The sequence below is a fragment of the Triticum dicoccoides genome, chromosome 1A (assembly GCF_002162155.2).
Source record: "Triticum dicoccoides isolate Atlit2015 ecotype Zavitan chromosome 1A, WEW_v2.0, whole genome shotgun sequence".
Lineage (NCBI taxonomy): Eukaryota > Viridiplantae > Streptophyta > Magnoliopsida > Poales > Poaceae > Triticum > Triticum dicoccoides.
In genome coordinates, this window is record NC_041380.1 from 164,585,892 (window position 1) to 164,591,756 (window position 5,865).

A 5,865-nucleotide genomic window follows, 5' to 3' on the forward strand; every position below is an offset into this window, starting at 1 on the left:
GAAGCTCCGTTAGAATCTTCATGAGAATCACCGGATAAGAATATTGATAGAAAAGAATGGAGAGACTTCACATCAGTAAGATGGATACTCGATTAAGAGATCTGAATCCTTGGAGAAAAACAAAGGGAGGGAGGGTGGGAAAAACAAAGACAATTTGGAATGGTTGAAACGAACCCCGTTGAGAAGAACTGATGCTTGATCTTGCGGTTGTTGAAATGATCGGATCCACTTGAAGAAATACACGCCGGTGAAAGAAATTGAAATGACAAACTCGATGATCGAGAAGGATTAGTATTCACATAGGAATATGAGAACACCACTTGGGAAAGGTATGGAATCAACATTTGACTTTGAAGCAACTCGAATACCACAACTCAAAACAAAACAAAGGATTGGCTTGCAGAATAAGTCGGAACAAACATATGATAGAGATTTCGTCCGAAGTTTTCATGGTGGGCCCTACACGGGCTCGATCGTATAGCACCATCATGTACAAGGCAGTGCACATGACATACGAAGCGTCCCCGAGTCGGCATAGCCAAGGACTCTTTAAGACACAACGAGACCACTATCCTCGGCAAAATCGCTAACAAGTAGACAATCTGCCCAGATTCACGAAATGGCAAAAGTAGAGCTCGATTGACTCAAGCTAGGGTGCTCCATAATTGCAAACAAAGACATGGATGGATAGAGCACTACAAGATTAACAAAACATCCTTACTGATCATCCTCAAAAGAGGCACGGATCACTAAGAAGCAACATGAACATATGGCATATTGAAATAAACAGATCAAGGACTTAGTGGAAATGCTAAGTCCCTGAAATCAGCATTAACGAATGCACCACTTTGCAAGATTGTGCTAGTCACCACACACATCATAAAAATACATGGATAGCACCCCTGGAAAGATGGCATGGCATGTAACAAAACACATGCAGAGCTCATGGGCATATCACGCACACAATAATCATGGAAAAATGACAAATAGCTATTTGGTGCAGCAGATCTGACAATAATCTCAAATAGCACTCTTCCAACAGCATTTCGGGCATCAAGATGAACTGAAATGAAAATGATGCAATGAGATGAAATGATGTGCTCTCTGAGAAGAACATTTTGATACTCCATATGCCCAAAACGGAGCTACGGATGCAAAGTTACTACATGATGAACATGGGCATTTGAAACATGGAAAACTCGGGGACTTAGTAGAAATTGGACCTCCAGATCTAGGGTTCTTGGCACGGATTTCGATGCAGCACGGATCTCGCCGGAGAGACTCGCCGGAGAGCGGCCGGAGACGAGGAGGAGGTCGAGGGAGGCCGGGGAAGGAGAGGTTCGGTGAGGTCGGGGCAGCGCCGGAGCCACGGGACGACGGGCGGCGCCGGCGAGGTCGCCGGTCGGCGCGAGATGAAAGCGGCGGCGAGGACTCGGCGACTGCGAGGCGGACGACCGCGGGCGGGCGGCGCCCGTGCGGCGGCGGCGGCGGGATGGGCCGCGGGGGCCCGGATCGGGCTCCGCGGGCCGGCGGGCGCGGGGCGAAGTGGGGCGACAGGTGGCGCGCGCGGAGTGGCGGGGAGCGGCAGCGGGGCGACGTGGCAGCTCCGGATTGGTCCGGGTGAGGTGGCGGCGGTGGCGGACTTTGTCCGGCGCGGTGGAGAAGTGTCCAGCGGCGCGGAGAGGATGAAGTTCGGGTTTCATCCGCGAATTTCGGGAGGGGAGCACATATTTATAGGTAGTGGGAGCTAGGAGAGTCCAAATGAGGTGCGGTTTTCGGCCACGCGATCGTGATTGAATGACCGAGATGATGGAGGAGGTTTAGGTGGGTTTTGGGCCACTATGGAGAGGTGTTGGGCTGCAACACACACGAGGCCTTCTCGGTCCCTCGGTTAACCGTTGGAGTATCAAACGAAGTCCAAATGATACGAAACTTGACAGGCGGTCTACCGGTAGTAAACCAAGGCCGCATGACAAGTCTCGGTCCAATCTAGAAATGTTTAGTCCCCACACACGAGAAGAAGGTAGAAATGACCACCGGAGGAGAAAGGAACGCCGGAATGCAAAACGGACAACGGGGAAAATGTTCGGATGCATGAGACGAACATGTATGCAAATGAAATGCACATGATGACATGATATGCTATGCATGACATGCAAGCAATGACAAGGCAACAACAGCGAATAGGCGGAGGACACCTGGCACATCGGTCTCGGGGCGCTACAACACTCCACCACTACGAGAGGATCTCGTCCCGAGATCTAGAATGGCACCGGAGGGAAAACGGAAGAGAAAAAGAGAAGAGGTAAACTAAATTGCTTCTTTGACAAACGAGTGAAACCAAGAACCTTGAGAGGTTAAGCCATTTTGGTAAAGAAAACAACAAAGATGATCGAAGCTGAAAACACTCCGTTAGAAAAGAGGAACAAGGAAGAACAACTTCTAACAGCACTCCGGTTGCAAAGATAAGAAGAACTTGATAAAAAGACAGAACTTGAGAAGCGGGCACACACTCCGGTTAAATGGATAAGCACAGGAAAGAACATGATCTTAGATGAAACGAGACGATTGTTGAAGAAAGCAACATCACAATGCCTCCGGAACAGAAAAGAGAATGGAATGGAATGAACGACGAGAAACAAGATCTTGAGGGAGCACGCTTACAACAAATGGTAGAATGGAGTTGTTGGAAAACCCACAACGAAAAGAATAAGCTTGATATGGTCTTATGGAATACATCTCAAATCATGAGTTGACCACCTCCCACTCACGGGAAAAGAATAGGATTGATATGAACAAGGAGACGAGAAACTTATCACCAGAAGAATAAAAGCAAAAACTTGGGCCATTTATAAGCACCATAAATAGCAACAATCCTTAGGGACGGTTTTAGGTGAAATATAGCCCAAGATAATTCCAACGAAGGGATTGATGGATTTAAAACATCTCATTCTTAACAACATGTGAATCATGGAACATGAACACAAATTATCAAGAATGACATAATACCACCTCTAATGATACGGAAGAAAGAATTGCACTCTAGATTGCAAGATGAAGAATGCATGGGCTCCTCTGAAAAGAATCTCGATGAACACTTCGAAAAGGAATTAAATCCTTTATGGACCATCATGTAGAGCCTCAATGAATAACTCCGGTAAACAAAAAAATGATCAAACGGAAGGAAGGAGAAGTTGAAAACTCAAGTGAGACCTTGTAAAGATTTAGAAGGAGCTTCGCGACGAGATAATGCGGAAAAGCTAGGAACTCCGGAAAAGAAAAATGAAGCATCTTGAACTGAGAGTGAGATAAGATGAACCTCCAGAATAAGGAATTGAATTTACTCGATGAAACAAGAATAAGGAATTACATTATGCGTATCCTTCACCAATTTAAATTGATGACAAGCAGCGGATTTGACATACTACTTATTCTCGTAGAGAGCATTAAGATATATATAGCGCCAACTTGAGAAGGTCTTCAAGAAATCACCGGTCGGGATTGGAAAGAACGAATGAATTGATACGGAAGAGAGATCTTGAATGAACCACCATAAGAATTAAAAATGAACGAAGAGAAGATAAAGAAACACTGGAAAGAATTTGCAAATGAACAAAGATGCTCGAGAGAATCTAGATACATGAGAACGAAGGGATCACGAACTGATTAGAGATCACTTGAACGAAGCACCGGTAAAATTTGGAGTATGAGAGCTGAAAGCTGGAATGAATAATTCTGATATGATGGCCTCCAGAGAATCAAACTGAAAAGACTCCTGAATTGCTCCGGATAGGTGAAAAGAAATCTCACATTCGAAAAAAATTATGAGAGGATGGTCTCGAACTAGAACCACGAATCTTGAAGAGAATGGAGCAAGATATGGAGGAAAATTCTTCTTCGGTCTTCAAATGCAGAGAAAGATAACGAGAAACACCACCAAGAATTGTTGAGGCACTCCGGGATGAAAAATGGAAGTTTGAGCCAACGATGAAAAGAATTTGAAAGATCTTGGAGAAAACATTTGACTGATGATAAAGCATTCTTACGTCAAACTTTGAAAAGAATTTGCGAATACCTCCGGGAAAATAAGAAGAGTCTGGTAAGATCCTGGGAAAATACCTGTGGGTTAGGGCCCACTCAAAAGAAACACCGTTGAAATGATTTAAAAGAGAGGTTTCACCGGTTGAATTAAATGGCTTGAATGAGGTGACATCCTCGAAAGATCTTGAACGAAAGCAGAGTGGAAGCACGGATCTTCGAGATATCTTGAGTACTCCGGAACAAATGACTAGCGAGAAGTGAATGAATATGAGGAGCACCGGTATGAGAAGGCATTTGAAGCAAGGAAAAGAATATGATCAACACAGAAAAGCTATAATTGAAACCACCAGAGAAGAAACCGAGTGATGAGAGACGAACTTGAAGCTCCGTTAGAATCTTCATGAGAATCACCGGATAAGAATATTGATAGAAAAGAATGGAGAGACTTCACATCAGTAAGATGGATACTCGATTAAGAGATATGAATCCTTGGAGAAAAACAAAGGGAGGGAGGGTGGGAAAAACAAAGACAATTTGGAATGGTTGAAATGAACCCCGTTGAGAAGAACTGATGCTTGATCTTGCGGTTGTTGAAATGATCGGATCCACTTGAAGAAAAACACGCCGGTGAAAGAAATTGAAATGACAAACTCGATGATCGAGAAGGATTAGTATTCACATAGGAATATGAGAACACCACTTGGGAAAGGTATGGAATCAACATTTGACTTTGAAGCAACTCGAATACCACAACTCAAAACAAAACAAAGGATTGGCTTGCAGAATAAGCCGGAACAAACATATGATAGAGATTTCGTCCGAAGTTTTCATGGTGGGGCCTACACGGGCTCGATCGTACAGCACCATCATGTACAAGGCAGTGCACATGACATACGAAGCGTCCCCGAGTCGGCATAGCCAAGGACTCTTTAAGACACAATGAGACCACTATCCTCGGCAAAATCGCTAACAAGTAGACAATCTGCCCAGATTCACGAAATGGCAAAAGTAGAGCTCGATTGACTCAAGCTAGGGTGCTCCATAATTGCAAACAAAGACATGGATGGATAGAGCACTACAAGATTAACAAAACATCCTTACTGATCATCCTCAAAAGAGGCACGGATCACTAAGAAACAACATGAACATATGGCATATTGAAATAAACAGATCAAGGACTTAGTGGAAATGCTAAGTCCCTGAAATCAGCATTAACGAATGCACCACTTTGCAAGATTGTGCTATTCACCACACACATCATAAAAGTACATGGATAGCACCCCTGGAAAGATGGCATGGCATGTAACAAAACACATGTAGAGCTCATGGGCATATCACGCACACAATAATCATGGCAAAAATGACAAATAGCTATTTGGTGCAGCAGATCTGACAATAATCTCAAATAGCACTCTTCCAACAGCATTTCGGGCATCAAGATGAACTCAAATGAAAATGATGCAATGAGATGAAATGATGTGCTCTCTGAGAAGAACATTTTGATACTCCATATGCCCAAAACGGAGCTACGGATACAAAGTTACGAAATGATGAACATGGGAATTTGAAACATGGAAAACTCGGGGACTTAGTAGAAATTGGACCTCTAGATCCAGGGTTCTTGGCACGGATTTCGATGCAGCACGGATCTCACCGGAGAGACTCGCTGGAGAGCGGCCGAAGACGAGGAGGAGGTCGAGGGAGGCCAGGGAAGGAGAGGTACGGCGAGGTCGGGGCGGCGCCGGATCCACGGGACGACGGGCGGCGCCGGCGAGGTCGCCGGCCGGCGCGAGATGAAGGCGGCGGCGAGGACCCGGCGACTGC